Raw genomic sequence first — 27,169 nt, 5'->3', positions numbered from 1 at the left:
TCAGCTGGAGCACGAGCGCAGCTTGAAAGAAATAGAGTTCCGAGCAAGGAGCGAAGGAGCTCGACCCTCAGGGGGCCAAGAACCCGCACCCCTGGGGGAACCGAAAGTCCACATCCCTAAGGATGTGGTCAAGGAGTACTATCGGAATGATGACATCCAGCAGTGGTTCAAAGCCTACGAGGTAGCCATGACCTCCCACCGCGTCCCACAGAAGGACTAGGGAGCCGGGTTGTGCAGGCGATTCCTGAGCGAAGGACGAGACACCCTCCTCGACCTACCGGCCTCTATGCAAACATCCTACAGCCACATGAAGGAGGCCCTCCTCACGAAATACGGCCTCACCCCCGAAATGTATCGGCAGCGGTTCCGGGACTGCCGAAAGATCCCAGGCGCCACCTGGGTGGAATATGTAAACTTTTACAGCCGAGCGCTGGAAGGGTGGATCAAGGGCAGCAAGGTAACCACCTTCGAAGAATTGACCGACCTCATTGCCTGGGAACACTTGTCCACAAACTGTTTTATAGAACTACGCCAGCACCTGCTCGACAGCAAACTCGCAGACCCGAGGAAGCTGGCCGTCGAAGCAGATCGCTGGGTAAACACCCGGGTCCCCCGGAACCCCATAGGAGATTACCCCCGCAGCCGGCAAGGACCTCCCCGTCAGAGAGGGGGGGGGGAAATCAAGGGAAACAGAGGGAGTTTCCATCCGGGCCCCCGCGTAGCCCCCCGAGGTTCCCAGCTCCTCCACCAGGCAGTGCCGCCACCCCAGGCAGACAAGGACCCCGGGTGAATATCACATGTTTCCGCTGTCAACGGCTAGGGCATTACGCCAGCGACCCTCAGTGCCCCATGGCCCAGAAACCACCCACGACAGCTCCCCCAGCCCGACACATGGCCACTGTAACCCTAGGGGAGGAGTTTGAGGACCCCGAGGGATGGGAACCTGCAGCCATGGCCCTAGTCTCTCTAGGAGACCGAGATATGATTCCCGGGGCACCCCTACCAGCAAACACCTAGAAGTACCGCCAGCTAGTAAAGGTTAACGGCCACCCGGTGGAGGCCCTTCGCGACACCGGGGCGAGCATCACTGGTGTCCTCAGCCACTTAGTCCAGGCGGATCAGATCGACCCAAATGTCTTTTGCCCTGTGATAGCTTCCGACAACACTGAGAGTTTGTGTAAGGTGGCCTTGGTACCATTCGAATGGGGGGGAGTAACCGGAACATTGCGGGTAGCTGTCTGAACCGCACAACCTGTAGACTGCCTCCTGGGAGACGACCTGGAAAGTTCCCCCTGGAGACAGGTCGAGCGCAAGACCCACCTCGGGATGATGGGTCTACCAGAATGGGTGTGCGCAACCACCTGATCCATGGCGGCCCGACTACCCCCCCGCGGGGGAGTCGAGGACGAAACCCCCAGCACCCCCTCCATTGACCAAACCGGGGGCGACCCTGTTGAACCTCACGCCCTGTCCCCAGGAGAAGAGCCCCTCACCGACGACGGGCTCGTCCAGCCCGACCACGCGCAGATCGCGGAGTTAGGTGATCTGCCCGAGCTGGCCCAGTGGCGCCACGAAGGGGGCCCCTCCCGAGAGGAGTTCTGCAGAGAACAAGCGACCTGTCCTTCCCTGGTTGGACCCCGGCAGCAGGCCGCCGTCCAAGCCGCGGGCGACTAAACGGGAACCCACTTATTGTATTGGGAGAATGACCTCCTGTATAGCGAACAGCGGGCTGCCGAGCTAGGGTCGGCCCGGGTGCTGGTGGTACCCTTACACTTTCGAGATTTCCTCCTGGGCTTGGCCCATGATGTACCCCTGGCCGGCCACCTGGGCCAGGACAAGACCTACCACCGCCTAGTAACGCACTTTTATTGGCCAAAAATGCGAGCCCACGTAGAGGCCCACTGCAAGTCCTGCCCCACGTGCCAGGCCAGTGGTAAAAGTGGAGGGAAGCACAAGGCTCCCCTCCAACCCTTCCCAGTCGTCAGTATCCCCTTTGAGCGGGTCGGAATTGACATCGTGGGGCCCCTGGATCCCAAGACCGCCCAGGGTCACCGCTTTATCCTCGTCCTAGTGGACCATGCCACACGATACCCAGAGGCCATCCCCCTCCGCACCGTCACGGCCCCCGTGGTGGGCCAGGCCTTAATGGGGATCTTCTCCCGGGTAGGGTTCCCCCGAGAGGTCGTGAGCGACCGAGGTACCAATGTTATCTCAAAATATATGAAATCCCTGTGGCAACAATGTGGAGTAGCATATAAATTCACTACCCCTTACCATCCCCAAGGCAATGGCCTAGTAGAGCGGTTTAAACGGACTCTGAAGGGAATGATCATGGGTCTCGAGGAGCCCCTGCGGCGTAAGTGGGACGTCCTTATCCCCTGCCTCCTGTTCGCCTACAGGGAAGTCCCCCAGAAGTCCTTGGGGTTCAGCCCGTTTGAATTAATGTATGAGCACCCAGTCATAGGTCCGCTGAGCCTGGTCAAAGAGGGGTGGGAGACGACACCCCGGAACCTGTGGTACCTGTTGACTCTCAGGAATCAGACCCGGAAGTTCCGAGAGCTGGCCGAAGCCAACCTCAAGGCGAGCCAGGAAAAAATGAAGTGCTGGTACGACCAGAACGCCATGCTGGTCGAGTTCCAGCCCGGCCAGCAGGTCTGGGTAATGGCCCCAGTGAAGCCGTGCGCCCTCCAAGACAAATGGACCGGGTCCTTCAAGGTGGTCGAACGAAAAAGTCAGGTGACATACGTGGTGGACGTCCAGTCCCCGCGGAACCCCCTTCGGGTTCTCCACGTGAACCGCCTCAAGCCTCACTTCGTGCGGACAGAGTTGAGCTTGCTCCTGGCCACAGACGACGGGCGGAAGAGGAAACAGAGCCTCTTCCTGACCTCCTGCGGGCCAAAGAAAAGGACGGCTCCGTGGAGGGGGTGATCCTCTCCCCCTCCCTCACACCCCAACAACACGAGGACTGCCGCCAGCTCTTGGGCCAGTTCTCCGACCTGTTCTCCCTCGTCCCCAAGGTCACCGACTGGTGCCCCCACGACGTGGACACTGGAGACAGCCCCCCGGTACGACACCGAGCCTACCGCGTCCCCGACCGAGTCAGGGCCTGCATCCAGGCGGAGGTATCGAAGATGGTGTCCTTAGGGGTGATCGAGCCCACAGACAGTCCTTGGGCCAGCCCCGTGGTACTAGTCCCGAAAGCAGCCGCCCCTGGTGTTGCCCCCGAACTACGGTTCTGCGTGGACTACCGGGGGCTCAATGCGGTCACCCGAGCCGACGCTCACCCTCTTCCCCGCGCAGATGAGCTCATTGACCGCCTTGGGTCTGCTCAATTCCTCAGCACCTTCGATTTGACCTGCGGGTACTGGCAAATTGCACTCACGGAAGGCGCCAAGGAGCGGTCTCCACCCCGGATGGGCACTATCGCTTCAGAGTGATGCCATTCGGGATGAAAAATGCCCCGGCCACTTTTCAGAGACTGGTGAATAGGGTCCTGGCCGGGCTGGAAGAGTTTAGCGCCGCCTATCTGGACGATAGTGCGGTATTCAGTTCCGAGTGGGGTGAGCACCTCCAGCACCTCCGGAGGGTCTTGAGGGCCCTGCGCCAAGCCGGCCTCACAGTGAAAGCCAGCACATGCCAGATTGGGCAAGGGTCGGTGGTCTACCTGGGGCACCAGGTCGGCAGCGGGCAGGTCGCCCCCCTCCAACCTAAGATTGACGCCATCCTGGCCTGGGAACCACCCACCACCCAAACCGAGGTCCGCGCCTATCTGAGCCTCACTGGTTACTACCGGAGGTTCATCCATGGTTACGGCAGCCTCGTAGGACCCCTCACGGAGCTCACGTCCAAAAGACAACCTAAAAAGGTGCAGTGGACCCCTGCCTGCCAGAAGGCGTTCGATGCCCTGAAACTCGCCATGTGTACGGCCCCTGTGCTCCAAGCCCCCGATTACTCCAAGGAGTTTGTGGTACAAACAGATGCTTCGAGCATGGCATTGGGGCCGCCCTATCCCAGCTCAATGAGAAGGGCTTAGATCAGCCCGTGGCCTTCATTAGCCGAAGGTTACTGCCCCAGGAGCAACGATGGAGCACCATTGAATGCGAGGCGTTCGCCGTAGTCTGGGCTCTAAAGAAACTGCGACCCTACCTCTTCGGAACCCACTTCCGAGTCCAGACGGATCACCGACCTTTACGGTGGCTCATGCAGATGAGGGGAGAGAACCCCAAATTGCTACGATGGTCCATCTCCCTCCAGGGGATGGACTTCACAGTAGAGCATCGCCCTGGCAACGACCACGCCAACGCTGACGGCCTCTCCAGATTCTTCCGCCTCACCGAAGAGAACCCCCAAGAGGATGGGTAGTTCTCTCCGGCCTTCAGCTGGGGGGGGGACGCATGTTGGACCCGGCCTCGTGGCGTGGCCCATTCAGACCTGTAGCGACACCAGACTAACCTCTACACCCCACACGACCCTGACTCACGTAGCCTACCCGACCCAGAACCCGGGGTTACCCACGTCCTCCCCTCCATCTTCCCGACACCGGGCACCCTTCCCCTTCCATCGGCCTCGCGGCCTCCAGTGACCCGGCCAAGCACCCCAGATGGCCGCCCTCGACCCAAGCGCAACCCCGGCCTAGTCGCGCCATGCCGGCTGGGGGGAGAGAGAGCTCCTGGTGAGCAGGAGAGGGAGGAGTAGTTTTCATTCACACCTGGCCTCCTCCCAAGAGATAGTTCCGATCGCCCCTCCGGCCACCCTGAGGGCTGGCTCCACGCCTGCTGCGTGTCTGGGATCCCTCCCAAACCCACTTTGAAAGGATCAAAGGGCCGCGTGGCAGGAACCCCCAACAAACGACCCCCAGGCGCCAAGACCCCTGCCCGTGAGGACTCCGGACATCAAAGAGGAGTCGACCTATAACAAGGGGCGCCCTGGGACCCTCGGCAGTTGAATCCTGGAACGAAACAAGCCCTGCTGACGTGGTCGCGGCTGAAGAACATCCTCCCAAAACCCGACGGAACTCTTGGAACCTCGGTGAGCCCTGCAGACAGCGTTGCGGCTCCCCCTGGCAGAGACGGACTTCTGCCTAAAACACCCGAGCCCTGCTGACGTGGTCGCGGCTCACCTTGCACCCTAGAGAACTCTGAGCCCTGCTGAGTGACTCGCGGCTCCCGGAAGATTGTCCGATCTCCGACACCCGGGCTCGAGCCCTGCAGTTTTGGACACACTCAAGAGACATTCCGGTCCGGCTGGGCCCCAGAGATCATCTCGTATCCCCCGGCTCGAGGATTGAGAGCTGTGCGCCGGATACGCTCCCGCATTGACCCAGATCCTAAGACTGTCCCGCTACCCATACCCCAACCGAGACTTTGCGAGCCCTTGATCTACTTGTACATACGCCTCTGCGGATCATAAAGATCCTGATATTCCTAGATAAAGTATACGTACTCCAGAATCTACGGTGTGGTGTCTCTGTGTTGCCTCGTGCTGAATCAGCCTGTACGATCCTAGGTACGAGATCCTGCCCTGAGGGGGTCTCCGGCCAGTGCTCAGCTACTTCTCCCAGAAGGGTGGGCGCAGGGTGGTGAGGCACCTATTCTGGCCTTCCCTGAGGCTAGCCTTTCTAACAGTAAGTAGTTCTAGAGCCAACACACACAGGAGCACCGTAGTGCTGGAGTTACCTCACCCAGGGAAGCCGGGTGCATAGGTGTCTTTTGGTGTCGGGTCGCGGCGTCGTTTTCAATGGGAGCCAAAGAAGACTTGCTGCTTGTGAAGACAGGAGAAGTGTCCGGTGGAATCCAAGGCTGGATTCAGAAGAAAGAAGACCTGAAAGCAGAGGAGACAGTGTTCAAAGTCACTTGCCAGTGACCCGGGGCAAGGAAGATGGATGCCCACAGTCGTCGGGTGATTTCAGGTGATCACAGGTGTCTTGACTCTTCAGCCATGAGTTCCAGGAGGCATTGATGACAATCAGGAGCTGGATTCAGCGTGTCCCAGGAAGTCTGCATCTTACTGTGGTGTCAGAGACCAGATTGGAGCCAACAAGCCTTTGTAACAGCAAGTCTCGTGGAAGGGATAAAAAGTCAGCGGTGCAGACCAGCAAGGTCTGAGGGACTCACCCAGTGAGGGTAAGTCAGGGCAGGCCTGGAGCAACCAGGGGAGCCCTTTGAAACTGTAGAAAAAACAGTCTTCTGGAGACCCACAAGCCAACCAGCAAGTTATTGCGGATACGCCTCGGGAGGATTCACTCACCAGGAGCCCACGGTCACTCGGGACGAGGTAGGCCTCTGATCTTTGGAGGAATTCCTGCTGGAGGCTTGGACCACACGTGGTCCAATGCACAAGTTTGTAGAACGTCGTGAAGGGGTTGCACTCGAAAATAGTGCCTTGTACCCAGGTATTGCGGTTCCTCGTCACTCGTGGGGTCCACTTGCCTCAGCGTCGCTGGGGACTCACGATGGCCTTGAAGAAGTCAGTAAATCCACTTCCGGGGCTGCAGGGCCTTCGAACTCCGGCGTGAGCGGGAAAGTTTGCGACCGTAGATGGAAAGTTTTGGTGCCTGCCAAGCAGGGGAGTCACTCCTTGACTACAAGGGAGATTCTTCAGTCTTCCAGATGTAGTGGAACGTCGAAGGTCCAGGATTCTTCTTCAGAGTGTCGTCCAGGGATATCTAGTTTGCAATGGCAAGGGTTCCCTAACTTATACTACAAGGAAGGGAGGGACTAGCTCTATGACCCCTCCTATGGGAGGGTCAGGGGAGTGGGTGGCTACACCCACTTCCCTTTGTCCAGTTTCATGCCAGAGCAGGAGCAGGTAGCCCCTGAGCCGGTTTGAGCTGGCATATGCACAGAGGAGCCTACTGCTCCCCCAGTGCAGGATTTCAAAGCACTCTAGGAGTGCACCCACCCAGCCCCAATACACCATACCCTGTCTGGGAGATGGTTACACCTCCCTGTGACAGAATGCCTATTGCTGGGCCTCCTCCACTGCGAGTTTTGGTCAGCAGCAGGAGAGCAGCCCAGTGTCTGTGACTGGTGGCATCCATTTTGTGATGCCATGGCTCTTCAGGATTCTACCGTGTTTCCACAGTAGGTACATGTCTATCCCTCTAGAAGGGTGGGATCATACTCCTACTGGTGTGGGGGTATGATTCCAAAGTGTTTGACACCAAACAAGACATGTTTTGATGCAGCCATCCCAGAGATAGCATTTACCGCGAGGTTATAATGCACTTAAGAGTATATGATTTGACCGCATTCACAAACAGCCCCAGAGAATGGACCCTGAGAGCTGCAGAGGGGCCCTGCTCAGGCAGAGGCACCCCCTCACATGGAAACCAAGCACCCTGCCCTCAGGATTGATAGCGCCTGCCTTAGGGGTGACTGATAGGTTTATATGTGTATGCAGGTAGAGATATAGTGTACCTATATCTTAGTGAGGAGTGCTAACACTACCTCACCCAGGCTGCAGTAGCAGGCCTGTGGTGTCAGATTTAGTCTGCTTCCCAGGGGTGGCATAATACATGCTTCAGCCCCTGGTAGGCCTGTGAAGTACCTATGCCCTTGGTACCTAAGCTACCATATACTAGGGGCTCATAAGGTACCACAGTATCCAATCACTAGTGCATCTAATATGCACTCCAAGTTGTTTAGAGAACAGAGAGGCTGGGGCCCTGATTAGCAGGGACCCTGCCAGACTATAGCCAGAAACCAGTGTTAACATCAGAAAAAAAGTGGGAGCAACATAAGAGGCAGATCCTACTCTCCTACACCTACCGACCTATGCTGGGCTCTGCATGCCCTCTACTGTAGTACAGCCCTAACTCCACAGCTCCCTCCCAGCCTGTGCCGGGCTCTGCACCCTCTACTGTAGTACAGCCCTACCTCCACAGCTCCCTCCCGGCCTGTGCCGGGCTCTGCACCCTCTACTGTTGTACAGCCCTACCTCCACAGCTCCCTCCCAGCCTGTGCCGGGCTCTGCACCCTCTACTGTAGTACAGCCCTACCTCCACAGCTCCCTCCCGGCCTGTGCCGGGCTCTGCACCCTCTACTGTAGTACAGCCCTGCCTCCACAGCTCCCTCCCGGCCTATGCTGGGCTTTGCGTACCCTCTACTGTAGTACAGCCCTACCTCCACAGCTCCCTCCCGGCCTATGCTGGGCTGTGCACCCTCTACTGTAGTACAGCCCTGCCTTCACAGCTCCCTCCTGGCCTATGCGGGGCTCTGCATACCCTCTACCGTAGTACAGCCCTGCCTCCACAGCTCCTTACCGTCCTATGCTGGGCTCTGATTACTCTCTACTATAGTACAGGCCTGCCTCCACGCCTCCCTACCGCCTATGCCGGGCTCTGCGTACCCTCTACTGTAGTACAGCCCTGCCTTCACAGCTCTGTACCGGCCTATGCCCGGCTCTGCACCCTCTACAGTAGTACAGCCCTACCTCCACAGCTCCCTCCCAGCCTGTGCCGGGCTCTGCACCCTCTACTGTAGTACAGCCCTACCTCCACAGCTCCCTCCCGGCCTGTGCCGGGCTCTGCACCCTCTACTGTAGTACAGCCCTGCCTCCACAGCTCCCTCCCGGCCTATGCTGGGCTTTGCGTACCCTCTACTGTAGTACAGCCCTACCTCCACAGCTCCCTCCCGGCCTATGCTGGGCTGTGCACCCTCTACTGTAGTACAGCCCTACCTCCACAGCTCCCTCCTGGCCTGTGCCGGGCTCTGCACCCTCTACCGTAGTACGGCCCTGCCTCCACAGCTCCCTCCCGGCCTGTGCCGGGCTCTGAAGCCTCTACTGAAGTACAGCCCTGCCTCCACAGCTCCCTCCCGGCCTATGCTGGGCTTTGCGTACCCTCTACTGTAGTACAGCCCTGTCCCCACAGCTCCCTCCCGGCCAATGCTGGGCTGTGCACGCCCTACTGTAGTACAGCCCTACCTCCACAGCTCAATCCCGGCCTGTGCCGGGCTCTGCACCCTCTACCGTAGTACGGCCCTGCCTCCACAGCTCCCTCCCAGCCTGTGCCGGGCTCTGCACCCTCTACTGTAGTACAGCCCTGCCTCCACAGCTCCCTCCCGGCCTATGCTGGGCTTTGCGTACCCTCTACTGTAGTACAGCCCTGCCTCCACAGCTCCTTACCGGCCTATGCTGGGCTCTGATTACTCTCTACTATAGTACAGGCCTGCCTCCACGCCTCCCAACCGCCTATGCCGGGCTCTGCGTACCCTCTACTGTAGTACAGCCCTGCCTCCACAGCTCCGTACCGGCCTATGCCCGGCTCTGCACTCTCTACTGTAGTACAGCGTTGCCCCCACAGCTCTCTACAGGCCTATGCCAGGCCCTGCACCCTCTATTGTAGTACGGCTCTGCCTCCACAGCTCCTTACCGGCCTCAACATCCTGTGATTCTGGGTACAACCCTTAACCTCGCAGTGCCCACCAAATGAACGTGACTGGTGCCCATGTAAGGCGCTCCATTAATTTCGGGTCGAGTGTGCGCGATATAGAACTACTAATATAAAATAAAAAATGAAATTCTTACATATCCCAACAAAAACCAACAGTTTGCGGCTGCAGCAAAGGATGCTGGGAGTCTCGGGCAAGGGATGGGAGGAGAGCATCGATCCACAGTGGGGGATGTAAAGCTGCGGGCCAGACACATGGCTGACAGTGTGGGCCCCGCTGGTATTTATCAAAGGATGCCTGGCGTGTACTGCCGCCACTCCCCCGGACCCCAAAAAAAGCAGGAAGAGGCACCCCAGATGAAATCCAGAGACGGGAGCCGAGCCACTCGCCCACGTCAGACAATATTCTGTGTCCAAGCTTCAGGACCTGTCCGTTGAGATGCTACTTACAGCTCACAGTGGCGCATGACGCCTGTGAAAGGATTGTGGGGGGGGCAGGGCCACCAGGCGCATGACACCTGTGACGGGATGGGGGGGGGGGGGGGCAGGGCCACCAGGCGCATGACACCTGTGAAGGGATGGGGGGGGGGGGGTAGGGCCCCAGGCACATGACACCTGTGAAAGGATGGGGGGGGGGTAGGGCCCCAGGCACATGACACCTGTGAAGGGATGAGGGGGGCAGGGCCCCCAGGCGCATGACACCAGTGAAGGGATGGGGGTGCAGTGCCCCCAGGCACATGACACCTGTGAAGGGATGGGGGGGGCAGGGCCCCAGGCACATGACACCTGTGAAAGGATGGGGGGGGTATAGGGCCCCGGGCACATGACACCTGTGAAAGGATGGGGGGGGCAGGGCCCCCAGGCACATGACACCTGTGAAGGGATGGGAGGGGCAGGGCCCCAGGCACATGACACCTGTGAAAGGATGGGGGGGGGGGGCAGGGCCCACGGGCACATGACACCTGTGAAGGGATGGGGGGGCAGGGCCCCCAGACACATGACACCTGTGAAGGGATGGGGGGGCAGGACCCCAGGCACATGATACCTGTGAAAGGATGGGGGGGGGCAGGGCCCCCAGGCACATGACACCTGTGAAGGGATGTGGGGGGCAGGACCCCAGGCACATGACACCTGTGAAGGGATGGGGGGGCAGGGCCCCCAGGCACATGACACCTGTGAAGGGATGGGCGTGGGCAGGGCCACCTGACACGATACTTGTGTAGGGATGGGGGTGAGCAGGGGCCTCTGGTGCATGACACCTGTGAAGGGATGGGGGTGAGCAGGGGCCTCTGGTGCATGACACCTGTGAGGGGATGGGGGGGGGGATCAGGGGCCTCTGGTACATGACACCTGTGAAGGGATGGGGGGGGGGGGTGAGAAGGGGACTCTGGTGCATGACACCTGTGAAGGGATGGGGGGGGGGTGAGCAGGGGCCTCTGGTGCATGACACCTGTGAAGGGATGGGGGTGAGCAGTGGTTTTAACGGGCAGGTACTGTCCGGTACAGAGTACCTACACTTCTTACTGCTACAATACATTTAGAAGGGAGAGTATCTGCACGTCTCTCCACTGCTGCAACATATTTAATGACAGAGAACCAGCACTTCTTAGCGCCGCTACAATGCACTTCTCAATACTGCTACAATACACTTAATGGGAGAGTACCTGCACTTCTCAGCACTGCTACAGTACACTTAATGGGAGAGTACCTGCACTTCTCAGCACCGCCACAATACATTTAATGAGACAGTAGCAGCACTTCTCAGCACCGTTACAATACACTTAATTGGAGAGTATCCGCACTTCTCAGCTCTGCTAAAAATACACTTAATGGGAGAGTACCAGCACTTCTCAGCCCTGCTACAATACACTTAATGGGAGAGTACCAGCACTTCTCAGCACGGCTACAATACACTTAACGGAAGAGTACCAGCACTTCTCAGCACTGATACAATACACTTAATGGGAGAGTACTGGCACTTCTCAGCACTGCTACAATACACTTAATGGGAGAGTACCGGCACTTCACAGCACTGCTACAATACACTTAATGGGAGAGTACCAGCACTTCTCAGCACTGATACAATACACTTAATGGGAGAGTACCGGCACTTCTCAGCACTGCTACAATACACTTAATGTGAGAGTACCGGCACTTCACAGCACTGCTACAATACACTTAATGGGAGAGTACCTGCACTTCTCAGCACTGCTACAGTACACTTAATGGGAGAGTACCTGCATTTCTCAGCACCGCCACAATACATTTAATGAGACAGTAACAGCACTTCTCAGCACCGTTACAATAAACTTAATTGGAGAGTATCCGCACTTCTCAGCTCTGCTAAAATACACTTAATGGGGGAGTACCACCACTTCTCAGCCCTGCTACAATACACTTAATGGGAGAGTACCAGCACTTCTCAGCACTGCTACAATACACTTAATGGGAGAGTACCGGCACTTCTCAGCTCTGCTAAAATACACTTAATGGGAGAGTACCTGCACTTCTCAGCACTGATACAATACACTTAATGGGAGAGTACCAGCACTTCTCAGCACTGATACAATACACTTAATGGGAGAGTACCCCCACTTCTCAGCTCTGCTAAAATACACTTAATGGGAGAGTACCTGCACTTCTCAGCACTGCTACAGTACACTTAATGGGAGAGTACCACCACTTCTCAGCTCTGCTAAAATACACTTAATGGGAGAGTACCGGCACTTCACAGCACTGCTACAATACACTTAATGGGAGAGTACCGCCACTTCTCAGCTCTGCTAAAATACACTTAATGGCAGAGTACCGGCACTTCACAGCACTACTACAATACACTTAATGGGAGAGTACCGGCACTTCTCAGCTCTGCTAAAATACACTTAATGGGAGAGTACCGTCACTTCACAGCACTGCTACAATACACTTAATGGGAGAGTACCGGCACTTATCAATACCGCTATAATACACATAATGGGCGAGAACCAGTACTTATCAGGAGCCAACAGGACTTGAAGGCCCTGATTATAAGTACAGAGCTAAATTCCAATCCTTTTAAAAACACGTGTTTGCACAAGGATCGGAATTATGAGTTGTGCCCTTGGAGTTTTCCCCTGATAAATTCCAGCAGGTCAAACCTGAAGAAATGAATCGAGGGAGAGGCCTGTACACCGGGAAAAACATGAGGCATTCAGAGTGGTAAATACCGATTTCACATATTATGGCTCATTTTAAAGGGCACAACTAGAAATTGGCAATAACTTACAAACCTTTTAAATTCTGACCCCCATAGTATCGGATTTTTAATGGTGCAGGTATATCCCCCTTCCCAGCCCAGCATTCGGAATAGGGGGCCATATAGTGAGTACCCAGCAGTGGCTGGCAGGGAATGAGGGTGGAGGGGTGGGGGGGGACGGGGGTTAGCAGAGGGGCAGGGGTGGGGGGGGGGTGACTCCTCCGCAGTCCCAGAACCAGGAAGCACCAGGACTCCCCTAAGCCAATGCAGCGCTGTGATATGTCTGAGCGCCAGTGGATCGGAGCTCAGACGGGGACTGGGGGCCTGAGCATGTTCCCACAAGGCTGTGTATTGCAGCCTGGTGGGAAACATGCACAGTGCGCATGACTGGCTGGGCCAAGACGGCTGGCCAAGCAGTCAGGTGCACTTGGAGTGTGCAACCCACTCCTCCCCCTTATGCCACTAGCCCCGCCCGCCCTGAGCCCAGAACCTGCGAAAAATAAAATGATACCGCTTATTATCATTTTATTATATTCTGCTCTGAGAGCAGTGGGGCGCTCAGCGGAGGAGCCTCTCCTGTGAGTACCTGCACTTCTGTATTTCAATTTTAAGCGCTTGCAGTGAGTAAGTGTAGGAACAGCCTTGTGGGAGGGGTGTAGAGCGACGTCTTCTCAGGTCACTCTAGAGAGGTGGGAGGAACGTTACAAAATACAGTAAAGTTTGCATGTACCTGTCAGACAGGGCCTAGCATGGGTGAAAGACCCCAGAGAGCCAGTGGAGGTCAGGCGTCCGCACACCTGCGTGAATGGCCGTGCTTGAAATCAGCCACCGCTCTCAACATCATTTCCAGGACTGATTCCGAATGAAGGTCAAGGCAGAACTGATTCCGAATGAAGGTCAAGGCAGAACTGATTCTGAATGAAGGTCAAGGCAGAACTGATTCCGAATGAAGATCAAGGCGGAACTGACTTTGAATGAAGGTCAATGCAGAACTGATTCTGAATGAAGGTCAAGGCAGAACTGATTCTGAATGAAGGTCAAGGCAGAACTGATTCCGAATGAAGGTCAATGCGGAACTAATTCCAAATGAAGATCAAGGCGGAACTGACTTTGAATGAAGGTCAATGCAGAACTTATTCAGAATGAAGGTCAAGGCAGAACTGATTCAGAATGAAGGTCAAGGCAGAACTGATTCAGAATGAAGGTCAAGGCAGAACTGACTCTGAATGAAGGTCAAGGCAGAACTGATTCAGAATGAAGGTCAAGGCAGAACTGACTCCGAATGAAGGTCAGGGCAGAACTGATTCCGAATGAAGGTCAATGCGGAACTGATTCCGAATGAAGATCAAGGCGGAACTGACTCTGAATGAAGGTCAAGGCAGAACTGATTCTGAATGAAGGTCAAGACAGAACTGATTCAGAATGAAGGTTATTGCAGAACTAATTCAGAATGAAGATCAAGACGGAACTGACTCTGAATGAACATCAAGGCAGAACTGATTCTGAATGAAGGTCAAGGCAGAACCGATTCAGAATGAAGGTCAAGGCAGAACTGACTCTGAATGAAGGTCAAGGCAGAACTGACTCTGAATGAAGGTCAAGGCAGAACTGATTCAGAATGAAGATCAAGGCAGAACTGACTCTGAATGAAGGTCAAGGCAGAACTGATTCCGAATGAAGGTCAATGCAGAACTGACTCCGAATGAAGGTCAAGGCAGAACTGATTCCGAATGAAGGTCAATGCGGAACTGATTCTGAATGAAGATCAAGGCGGAACTGACTCTGAATGAAGGTCAAGGCAGAACTGATTCTGAATGAAGGTCAAGGCAGAACTGATTCAGAATGAAGGTTATTGCATAACTGATTCAGAATGAAGATCAAGACGGAACTGACTCTGAATGAACATCAAGGCAGAACTGATTCTGAATGAAGGTCAAGGCAGAACTGACTCTGAATGAAGGTCAAGGTAGAACTGATTCAGAATGAAGGTCAAGGCAGAACTGATTCTGAATGAAGGTCAAGGCAGAACTGATTCCGAATGAAGGTCAAGGCAGAACTGATTCCGAATGAAGGTCAATGCGGAACTAATTCCAAATGAAGATCAAGGCGGAACTGACTCTGAATGAAGGTCAATGCAGAACTTATTCAGAATGAAGGTCAAGGCAGAACTGATTCAGAATTAAGGTCAAGGCAGAAATGATTCAGAATTAAGGTCAAGGCAGAACTGATTCAGAATGAAGGTCAAGGCAGAACTGACTCTGAATGAAGGTCAAGGCAGAATTGATTCAGAATGAAGGTCAAGGCAGAACTGACTCCGAATGAAGGTCAAGGCAGAACTGATTCCGAATGAAGGTCAATGCGGAACTGACTCCAAATGAAGGTCAAGGCAGAACTGATTCCGAATGAAGGTCAATGCGGAACTGATTCCGAATGAAGATCAAGGCGGAACTGACTCTGAATGAAGGTCAAGGCGGAACTGATTCTGAATAAAGTTCAAGGCAGAACTGATTCTGAATGAAGGTTATTGCAGGACTGATTCAGAATGAAGATCAAGACGGAACTGACTCTGAATGAACATCAAGGCAGAACTGATTCTGAATGAAGGTCAAGGCAGAACTGATTCAGAATGAAGGTCAAGGCAGAACTGACTCTGAATGAAGGTCAAGGCAGAACTGACTCTGAATGAAGGTCAAGGCAGAACTGATTCAGAATGAAGATCAAGGCGGAACTGACTCTGAATGAAGGTCAAGGCAGAACTGATTCAGAATGAAGGTCAAGGCAGAACTGACTCTGAATGAAGGTCAAGGTAGAACTGATTCAGAATGAAGGTCAAGGCAGAACTGACTCCGAATGAAGGTCAATGCAGAACTGATTCTGAATGAAGGTTAAGGCAGAACTGATTCCCAATGAAGGTCAATATAGAACTTGTTCAGAATGAACGTCAAGGCAGAACTGATTCCCAATGAAGGTCAAGGCAGAACTGATTCCAAATGAAGGTCAATGAAGAACTGATTCTGAATGAAGGTCAAGGCAGAATTCATTCTGAATAAAGGTCAAGGCAGAACTGATTCTGAATGAAGGGCAAGGCAGAACAGATTCTGAATGAAGGTCAAGGCAAAACTGATTATGAATGAAGGTCAAGGCACAACTGATTTCAAGTGAAGGTCAATGGAGAACTGATTCTAAATGAGGGTCAAGGCAGAACTGATTTCAAATGAAGGTCAAGGCAAAACTGATTCTGAATGAAGGTCAATGCAGATCTGATTCTGAATGAGGGTCAGGCCAGAACTGATTTCAAATGAAGGTCAAGGCAGAACTGATTCTGAATGAAGGTCAATGCATAACTGATTCTTAATGAAGGTCAATGCATAACTGATTCTGAATGAAGGTCAATGCATAACTGATCCTGAATGAAGGTGAATGTATAACTGATTCCAAATGAAGGTGAAGGCAGAACTGACTCTGAATGAAGGTCAAGGCAGAACTGATTTCAAATAAAAGTCAATGCATAACTGATTCTAAATAAAGGTCAATGCAGAACTGATTCTGAATGAAGGTCAAGGCAGAACTGATTTTGAATGAAGGTCAAGGCCGAACTGATTCTGAATGAAGGTTAATGCAGAACTGATCCCGAATGAAGGTCAAGGCAGAACTGATTCCGAATGAAGGTCAATGCGGAACTGATTCCAAATAAAGATCAAGGCGGAACTGACTCTGAATGAAGGTCAATGCAGAACTGATTCTGAATGAAGGTCAAGGCAGAATTAACTCAAAATGAAGGTCAAGGCAGACTGATTCAGAATGAAGGTCAAGGCAGAACTGATTCTGAATGAAGGTCAAGGCAGAACTGATTCAGAATGAAGGTCAAGGTAGAACTGATTCAGAATGAAGGTCAAGGCAAAACTGATTCAGAATGAAGGTCAAGGCAAAACTGATTCAGAATGAAGGTCAAGGCATAACTGATTCAGAATGAAGGTCAAGGCAGAACTGACTCTGAATGAAGGTCAAGGTAGAACTGATTCAGAATGAAGGTCAAGGCAGAACTGATTCTGAATGAAGGTCAAGGCAGAACTGATTCCGAATGAAGGTCAAGGCAGAACTGATTCCGAATGAAGGTCAATGCGGAACTAATTCCAAATGAAGATCAAGGCGGAACTGACTCTGAATGAAGGTCAATGCAGAACTTATTCAGAATGAAGGTCAAGGCAGAACTGATTCAGAATTAAGGTCAAGGCAGAACTGATTCAGAATTAAGGTCAAGGCAGAACTGATTCAGAATGAAGGTCAAGGCAGAACTGACTCTGAATGAAGGTCAAGGCAGAATTGATTCAGAATGAAGGTCAAGGCAGAACTGACTCCGAATGAAGGTCAAGGCAGAACTGATTCCGAATGAAGGTCAATGCGGAACTGACTCCAAATGAAGGTCAAGGCAGAACTGATTCCGAATGAAGGTCAATGCGGAACTGATTCCGAATGAAGATCAAGGCGGAACTGACTCTGAATGAAGGTCAAGGCGGAACTGATTCTGAATAAAGTTCAAGGCAGAACTGATTCTGAATGAAGGTTATTGCAGGACTGATTCAGAATGAAGATCAAGACGGAACTGACTCTGAATGAACATCAAGGCAGAACTGATTCTGAATGAAGGTCAAGGCAGAACTGATTCAGAATGAAGGTCAAGGCAGAACTGACTCTGAATGAAGGTCAAGGCAGAACTGACTCTGAATGAAGGTCAAGGCAGAACTGATTCAGAATGAAGATCAAGGCGGAACTGACTCTGAATGAAGGTCAAGGCAGAACTGATTCAGAATGAAGGTCAAGGCAGAACTGACTCTGAATGAAGGTCAAGGTAGAACTGATTCAGAATGAAGGTCAAGGCAGAACTGACTCCGAATGAAGGTCAATGCAGAACTGATTCTGAATGAAGGTTAAGGCAGAACTGATTCCCAATGAAGGTCAATATAGAACTTGTTCAGAATGAACGTCAAGGCAGAACTGATTCCCAATGAAGGTCAAGGCAGAACTGATTCCAAATGAAGGTCAATGAAGAACTGATTCTGAATGAAGGTCAAGGCAGAATTCATTCTGAATAAAGGTCAAGGCAGAACTGATTCTGAATGAAGGGCAAGGCAGAACAGATTCTGAATGAAGGTCAAGGCAAAACTGATTATGAATGAAGGTCAAGGCACAACTGATTTCAAGTGAAGGTCAATGGAGAACTGATTCTAAATGAGGGTCAAGGCAGAACTGATTTCAAATGAAGGTCAAGGCAAAACTGATTCTGAATGAAGGTCAATGCAGATCTGATTCTGAATGAGGGTCAGGCCAGAACTGATTTCAAATGAAGGTCAAGGCAGAACTGATTCTGAATGAAGGTCAATGCATAACTGATTCTTAATGAAGGTCAATGCATAACTGATTCTGAATGAAGGTCAATGCATAACTGATCCTGAATGAAGGTGAATGTATAACTGATTCCAAATGAAGGTGAAGGCAGAACTGACTCTGAATGAAGGTCAAGGCAGAACTGATTTCAAATAAAAGTCAATGCATAACTGATTCTAAATAAAGGTCAATGCAGAACTGATTCTGAATGAAGGTCAAGGCAGAACTGATTTTGAATGAAGGTCAAGGCCGAACTGATTCTGAATGAAGGTTAATGCAGAACTGATCCCGAATGAAGGTCAAGGCAGAACTGATTCCGAATGAAGGTCAATGCGGAACTGATTCCAAATAAAGATCAAGGCGGAACTGACTCTGAATGAAGGTCAATGCAGAACTGATTCTGAATGAAGGTCAAGGCAGAATTAACTCAAAATGAAGGTCAAGGCAGACTGATTCAGAATGAAGGTCAAGGCAGAACTGATTCTGAATGAAGGTCAAGGCAGAACTGATTCAGAATGAAGGTCAAGGTAGAACTGATTCAGAATGAAGGTCAAGGCAAAACTGATTCAGAATGAAGGTCAAGGCAAAACTGATTCAGAATGAAGGTCAAGGCATAACTGATTCAGAATGAAGGTCAAGGCAGGACTGATTCTGAATGAAGGTCATTGCAGAACTGATTCTGAATGAAGTTCAATGCAGAAATGATTCTGAATGAAGGTCAAGGCAGAACTGACTCCGAATGAAGGTCAAGGCAGAACTGATTTCAAATGAAGGTCAATGCAGAACTGATTCTGAATGAAGGTCAATGCAGAACTGATTTCAAATGAAGGTCAAGGCAGAACTGATTCTGAATGAAGGTCAATGCATAACTGATCCAGAATGAAGGTCAAGGCAGGACTGATTCTGAATGAAGGTCATTGCAGAACTGATTCTGAATGAAGGTCAATGCATAACTGATTCTGAATGAAGGTCAATGCATAACTGATCCTGAATGAAGGTGAATGTATAACTGATTCCAAATGAAGGTCAAGTCAGAACTGATTCTGAATGAAGGTCAAGGCAGAACTGATTTCAAATAAAAGTCAATGCATAACTGATTCTAAATAAAGGTCAAGGCGGAACTGATTTCAAATGAAGGTCAATGCAGAACTAATGCTGAATGAAGGTCAAGGCAGAACTGATTCTGAATGAAGGTTAATGCAGAACTGATCCCGAATGAAGGTCAAGGCAGAACTGATTCCAAATGAAGGTCAATGCGGAACTGATTCCAAATAAGGATCAAGGGGGAACTGACTCTGAATGAAGGCCAATGCAGAACTGATTCTGAATGAAGGTCAAGGCAGAACTGATTCTGAATGAAGGTCAAGGCAGAATTGACTCCAAATGAAGGTCAAGGCAGACTGATTCAGAATGAAGGTCAAGGCAGACTGATTCAGAATGAAGGTCAAGGCAGAACTGATTCTGAATGAAGGTCAAGGCAGAACTGATTCAGAATGAAGGTCAAGGCAAAACTGATTCAGAATGAAGGTCAAGGCAGGACTGATTCTGAATGAAGGTCATTGCAGAACTGATTCTGAATGAAGGTCAGTGCATAACTGATTCTGAATGAAGGTCAATGCATAACTGATTCTGAATGAAGGTCAATGTATAACTGTTTCCAAATGAAGGTCAAGGCAGAACTGATTCTGAATGAAGGTCAAGGCAGAACTGATTCTGAATGAAGGGTATTGCAGAACTGATTCAGAATAAAGGTCAAGGCAGAACTGATTCAGCATGAAGGTCAATGCAGAACTGATTCTGAATGAAGGTCAAGGCAGAACTGATTCTGAATGAGGGTCAAGACAGAACTGATTACGAATGAAGGTCAATGCGGAACTGATTCCAAATGAAGATCAAGGCGGAACTGACTCTGAATGAAGGTCAATGCAGAACTGATTCACAATGAAGGTCAAGGCAGAACTGATTCCGAATGAAGGTGAAGGCAGAACTGACTCTGAATGAAGGTCAATGCAGAACTGATTCACAATGAAGGTCAAGGCAGAACTGATTCTGAATGAAGGTTATTGCAGAACTGATTCTGAATGAAGGTCAAGGCAGAACTGACTCTGAATGAAGGTCAAAGCAGAACTGACTCTCAATGAAGGTCAAGGCAGAACTGACTCCGAATGAAGGTCTAGGCAGAACTGACTCCGAATGAAGGTCAAGGCAGAACTGATTCAGAATGAAGGTCAATTCAGAACTGACTCCGAATGAAGGTCAAGGCAGAACTGATTCCGAATGAAGCTCAATGCGGAACTGATTCCGAATGAAGATCAAGGCGGAACTGACTCTGAATGAAGGTCAATGCAGAACTGATTCCGAATGAAGGTCAACGCAGAACTGATTCTGAATGAAGGTCAATGCATAACTGATTCTGAATGAAGGTCAATGCATAACTGATCCTGAATGAAGGTGAATGTATAACTGATTCCAAATGAAGGTCAAGGCAGAACTGATTCTGAATGAAGGTCAAGGCAGAACTGATTTCAAATAAAAGTCAATGCATAACTGATTCTAAATAAAGGTCAAGGCGGAACTGATTTCAAATGAAGGTCAATGCAGAACTAATGCTGAATGAAGGTCAAGGCAGAACTGATTCTGAATGAAGGTTAATGCAGAACTGATCCCGAATGAAGGTCAAGGCAGAACTGATTCCAAATGAAGGTCAATGCGGAACTGATTTCAAATAAAAGTCAATGCATAACTGATTCTAAATAAAGGTCAAGGCGGAACTGATTTCAAATGAAGGTCAATGCAGAACTAATGCTGAATGAAGGTCAAGACAGAACTGACTCTCTGAATAAAGGTCAATGCAGAACTCATTCTGAATGAAGGTCAAGGCAGAACTGATTCTGAATGAAGGTCAAGGCAGAATTGACTCCAAATGAAGGTCAAGGCAGACTGATTCAGAATGAAGGTCAAGGCAGACTGATTCAGAATGAAGGTCAAGGCAGAACTGATTCTGAATGAAGGTCAAGGCGGAACTGATTCAGAATGAAGGTCAAGGCAAAACTGATTCAGAATGAAGGTCAAGGCAGGACTGATTCTGAATGAAGGTCATTGCAGAACTGATTCTGAATGAAGGTCAATGCATAACTGATTCTGAATGAAGGTCAATGCATAACTGATTCTGAATGAAGGTCAATGTATAACTGTTTCCAAATGAAGGTCAAGGCAGAACTGATTCTGAATGAAGGTCAAGGCAGAACTGATTCTGAATGAAGGGTATTGCAGAACTGATTCAGAATAAAGGTCAAGGCTGAACTGATTCAGCATGAAGGTCAATGCAGAACTGATTCTGAATGAAGGTCAAGGCAGAACTGATTCTGAATGAAGGTCAATGCGGAACTGATTCCAAATGAAGATCAAGGCGGAACTGACTCTGAATAAAGGTCAATGCAGAACTGATTCACAATGAAGGTCAAGGCAGAACTGATTCCGAATGAAGGTGAAGGCAGAACTGACTCTGAATGAAGGTCAATGCAGAACTGATTCACAATGAAGGTCAAGGCAGAACTGATTCCGAATGAAGGTCAAGGCAGAACTGATTCAGAATGAAGGTCAAAGCAGAACTGATTCAGAATGAAGGTCAAGGCAGAATTGATTCAGAATGAAGATCAAGGCGGAACTGACTCCGAATGAAGGTCAAGGCAGAACTGATTCAGAATGAAGATCAAGGCGGAACTGAGTCCGAATGAAGGTCAAGGCAGAACTGATTCAGAATGAAGGTTAAGGCAGAACTGATTCTGAATGAAGGTTATTGCAGAACTGATTCTGAATGAAGGTCAAGGCAGAACTGACTCTGAATGAAGGTCAAGGCAGAACTGACTCTCAATGAAGGTCAAGGCAGAACTGACTCCGAATGAAGGTCAAGGCAGAACTGACTCCGAATGAAGGTCAAGGCAGAACTGATTCAGAATGAAGGTCAATTCAGAACTGACTCCGAATGAAGGTCAAGGCAGAACTGATTCCGAATGAAGCTCAATGCGGAACTGATTCCGAATGAAGATCAAGGTGGAACTGACTCTGAATGAAGGTCAATGCAGAAATGATTCCGAATGAAGGTCAACGCAGAACTGATTCTGAATGAAGGTCAAGGCAGAACTGATTCTGAATGAGGTTCAATGCGGAACTGATTCCGAATGAAGATCAAGGCGGAACTGACTTTGAATGAAGGTCAAGGCAGAGCTGATTCTGAATGAAGGTCAAGGCAGAACTGATTCTGAATGAAGGTTATTGCAGAACTGATTCAGAATAAAGGTCAAGGCAGAACTGATTCTGAATGAAGCTCAATGCGGAACTAATTCCGAGTGAAGATCAAGGTGGAACTGACTCTGAATGAAGGTCAAGGCAGAACTGATTCAGAATGAAGGTCAAGGCAGAACTGATTCAGAATGAAGATCAAGGCAGAACTGACTCCGAATGAAGGTCAAGGCAGAACTGATTCAGAATGAAGGTAAAGGCAGAACTGACTCCAAATGAAGGTCGAGGCAGAACTGATTCAGAATGAAGATCAAGGCAGAACTGATTCTGAATGAAAGGTCGACGCAGGCTGCCTATTTTTAAATAGTACTTTATACCAATGCTTAGTTGTTCCTCTGGGAACTGCCACTTTTTAAGAGGTAGGAAACAGACGTAAAGCCTGAGGGTGTGGCTTGCTGGCTGTTTTTTAAAAATTAGAAATATGAATTTTTATCCTATAATTATATTTGTAAAATTGTGCTTTCAAATGAATGGTTAGGCCCCCAATGTCTTACAAGTGTTGCTGGGTGGCTAACACGAGGGTGTCGGACTGCCTTGCTGTGCTTGTTCAGTGTAATAAAGAACTGAGATGAAAACGTTTCCAGCGCTGCTTTCATCTTCCAAGTCCAACTCTGCAACATGAAGCGTAAAAATGCCAAGACTGTTGTGTTTTTTTCACCCTGCTGTGCCACGTCACACTCCCCCTCCACAAAACTAAAGGAGGACCACTGCTATTGCCATTGTGTTCTTCCATTCCACAAAATATTGACATTGTGGTCCAATTCTCAAAGCCAAATTCATGGCCGAAAGTGTATGCCTCTCATGTATCCATGAAAGGATAGTTAGGGTTTACTACTGCTAAACCCTATGGGGCAGATTTACAAGAAAGTGCCGCAGCGCGGCACCGCAAGCCATTTGGCTGCGCCTTGCTGCAGCACATTCAGAGCACAGGAATGCAACATATTTACAATAATATGTCGCATTCCTGTGCTCTCCCCTGCGCTGGTGCACAAACAGCTGCCATGCGCCGGCGCAGGCACCCCTGCACCACGGTGCAAGGATGCCTGCATCATGGGGAGATTGTTTTTGTGCAGGAAGGGGCACCTTCCCACACGAAAACAATAATTACAGGCATTTTACTCTTTCAATGCATGCTGTAGAATGCAGCACGCATTAAAAAGAGGGAAAAAACAAGGAGAAATGAAAACATTTCTCCTCGTTATGCCTCGCTATGCCACCCCTAGGGTGGCGAAGCATACTGACGCATTTCCAGGTTTACGATTCCTTGTAAGTCTGGTTCCATAGGTGTTGCGTGGGAACACCCACAGCACCACCCATGGAACGCCCCTTTCACACAAAGTGCTGCGTGTAAAGGGGCTGTATTTACTAGGACAGCAAAAGCCACGCAGGCTGGCTTTTTCCTGTCCTTGTAAATATGGGGCAGAGAAATGCACTGCCAGTGCGTCGCAAAAACTGATGAACTGGCAGTGCAAGAGGCTTGTAAATCTGCCCCTATGTGAGGAGTGAGGTGTGGGTGGATAAACCATAGCTTGCATCAAGAGTGTGTGAATGTCTACTAACTCGTGAGTTTGTGGCATTGAGAAACTCTGACCCTTTCCAACAGGGGAAGCTGTTGGAGATTTACTCGAGCAAAGAACTGGAGTATATCCCCTTCAAGGGGGGAAAGGGGAATTCAACACCCCAATATTATTTTGGGATCAAGGGGATTCCTCCACGGCGGAAAATATTTTCTCTGTGAAGAAAAAGATGCAACTGCAAAGCCTCCTTTTGCAATGAGTAAATATATGGTTTCTACAATCTGCATTTTTGAAGCAGTAAGGTCACAAATGTCACTTGACCACACCAGGGAGTAGAATACCTAGAAACCTGTGAGTGGCAAAGCTTTCCAAGCTTACTACTCCCGGTGTTTGTACATTCAGAATGTGTTAAATTTGCACTCCCTTGTTGAAATACTTCTATGGGTGAAACCTTGAAGTTTCACTGTTTAAGAGCAGGCAGTGCTCTTAAAAATATTTTTATTTATATTCTCAAAGGGAATGGGTTACCACCATTTATAAACTGGTGGTAAAGTATCACTGCTTTGCAGCCGGAATTCATAATACATACCATACCAATTCGGTATTTGCAAGGGACGTCCTAAACAAGCCCCTTTCAAATACTACATCGCAAATGCCAAATGGGATTCAGTAAAAGTTACTGACTCACACATTGTGCAGATTTTCCTGAAGTGCACAGGCTCCCCTTTGAGCCCAGTCGTGCCTGCCAGGCTATCTGTGGGGAGTAATCAGTCCTTTGTGCGGGGACAGGACACTGCCTATTCAAGTGAAGTATTAGCCCCTCCCTTCCATTTTGCCCAGGCAAGGCATGAGAATCCAGATGTATGTAGATGGGTACTCAGACACACCTATCCTTCCTGTGTTGTGGTTGTTTTGAGGGAATGCACAAATTGTATCTGCCACCCAGCCCAGAAGTGTATTGGAGACAGGCTGCAAAGCACAGAGTTGTAAGTTTCAAGATCCTCATGAACCGTATCCCCCAGAAGCCCACCTTCCAGCACCTCTGGCTCAGAATATACTTTATCCACGGAGTACTAGAGTGGCTAGAAGGGGGGGGGGTTTAGGGAAGGTACACCAAGCAGGGAGATCAGTAAAGCAAAGGCATTAACACAACAATAATCAGCCTTAATCAAGATTACTTCACATTGAATAAATGTCATTCAAACTCATCGAAGAGGAAAGTAACGAGGGAAGTTGAATCTCTGTTTTAATTGCTCCCAAAGTGAAAGCCAAAAAATAAACATTAGGGAGGCTCGCTTTATCGTTCACACAAGCAGAATACACTCAATATCAAACATAAGTCTATCATCTTTATCATCAGGAAGACATGTTTTATGCACATTCATTCAATTTGGTGCTTGCCCAAAAGCATAATATCAGTATAGGCTGAAGTTGTAACTCACATCTCTGGGAGCAAACATAATCTGGAGTGCTTTACTCTCGAAGCACTTGGGAAAGTACACATTCATCAAACAAAATTATATTCCGAGTGTCGGCACAGGAATCTCCGCTAGAACGAAAAGGAAATAGCCACTCGGAAGGAGCAAGACCTAACCTCTCACTGGATTACTCTCAAACACTGCTGGACACGAATTTAAGGCAGAACGAAAAACCAATGATTGCGCTGAACGCACTAACCGAGAGAACAAATCAAGCCCCTTCCAAAACTTAGCCAACAATCAGCGAAGAAGAGGAAATCCCGACTAAGTGCTGAGGAGTGCGTGGAACCCCGACAACTCGTAGATCATTGATAGTAAATCGCCTCGAACGCCGAACACTAATTCAAACACATAATCCTATCCACAATAGTAGACACCGACTCTGTGTCTCACAGGGGTTTAAACAATTCTACTTCCCGCAAGTTGTAAGGTTAGATAATTAGTTGTAAAGAATCTTTTGTTCTCCATTTGTTGGATAGCGTACAGCACAACTTATTCAAAGGCCATGATCTGTTTTGGAACAGTATGGGCATAAGGAACAAACGTGGACTTATTGGATGAACCCAAAACGTCTTTAGGAGTCATGTCGTCCTTGTTATGAAAGAAGGCTCTCAGCCTAATTTTTTGAAAAAACTCCACTGCTTCGATTGTCCAGCACCATTCCAGAGTCCAAATGAAGGTACAAAATGCACCTTTGGTTGGGCATTTTTTACAAGCCAACCACAGTGACAAAGATATCAAATGGACAGTCCTGTGGGTAGTGAACAATGTTCCCTCTAATTATTTTCCTCTGTGTGCGGCAGTGTAGGGTCTGTGTGCGGTGCAGTCATGGCTATGTGCGCCACGAACCACACCGTGTGTGTGTGCAGCGCCAAATATCACTCCAAACGTTTGCTTAAAACCCTAGCAGCCCAGCTCTGTTAAGAGACATTTTATTCCTCTGTCTGATGTAACATTTCCTATACATTGATTTACACACTATGATTCAGTGTCTCTGTGTAATGTGTACGTGAAGTAAAGTGCTTAACACCTTACACTGGTATGAGTGGCGCTAATAAACAAAATAAATATGAAAGAGAGAGGGGTTATGGAGACTTGAGGGTCACTGTTAAAGGTTGGTAATGAGAGTATCCGTGGCGGAGGTGGCCATTGGGGCGCCAACGAACATTGTCAGACCAGGTGCCACCAGCACTAAAGCCGGCCCTGTTCAAATGGCACAAATAATTACAGTGAAATTATGAAAACATCCCACATTGCAATTTGAAACCTTGGCAGCTATGTTGCTGCATTTCTTTTCTTAATAGGGTTGGGCTGTGGGGGGATTGTGTGCATTTGTTAAGGTTTTCGTGTTAATTGCAGCTCATGATGGGTGCTGCGTTTAACATGAAAACTTTAACAAATGCACAGGGACATCTTTGGATTTTGAGTGCCAGGGCCAAGCTTATTTACGGGGCCCCTGATCTGAACAGCTTTGGATTTATGATCCAATTTCAGTGTTTTCATGTCCTTTTTGGCCAGGTCACCGACACTGCAGAGGCACACTGGTCCAAATGTGCTTCCATGTAATATTCAGGGATAGTGGTATGTGTTTTCAAAATCTGAACATAGCCTGAAGGAAAAGGAGAGTAGAATATGTAGAAATGGGATTTAGTGGCAGAGAAAGGGGAAGAGAGGAACAAAGTAGAAAAAAAGTCAGGGCACAAAGATGAGAAATGGGTAAGGGGTAATGGAGAAATTGGTAAGAGAGGGACAGAAAGAGAAAGGCAGCCAGAGGCTTTGGAGAACTGGGAGGGAGAAAGGAGAAAGGAGAATGGAAAACCGGTAAGAGAGAAAGCAAAGGACAGGCAGTGAGAGGGAAAAG

The sequence above is a fragment of the Triturus cristatus genome, chromosome 12 (genome assembly GCF_964204655.1).
Source record: "Triturus cristatus chromosome 12, aTriCri1.1, whole genome shotgun sequence".
Classification (NCBI taxonomy): Eukaryota; Metazoa; Chordata; class Amphibia; order Caudata; family Salamandridae; genus Triturus; species Triturus cristatus.
Note: the sequence above shows the minus strand (reverse complement) of the source record.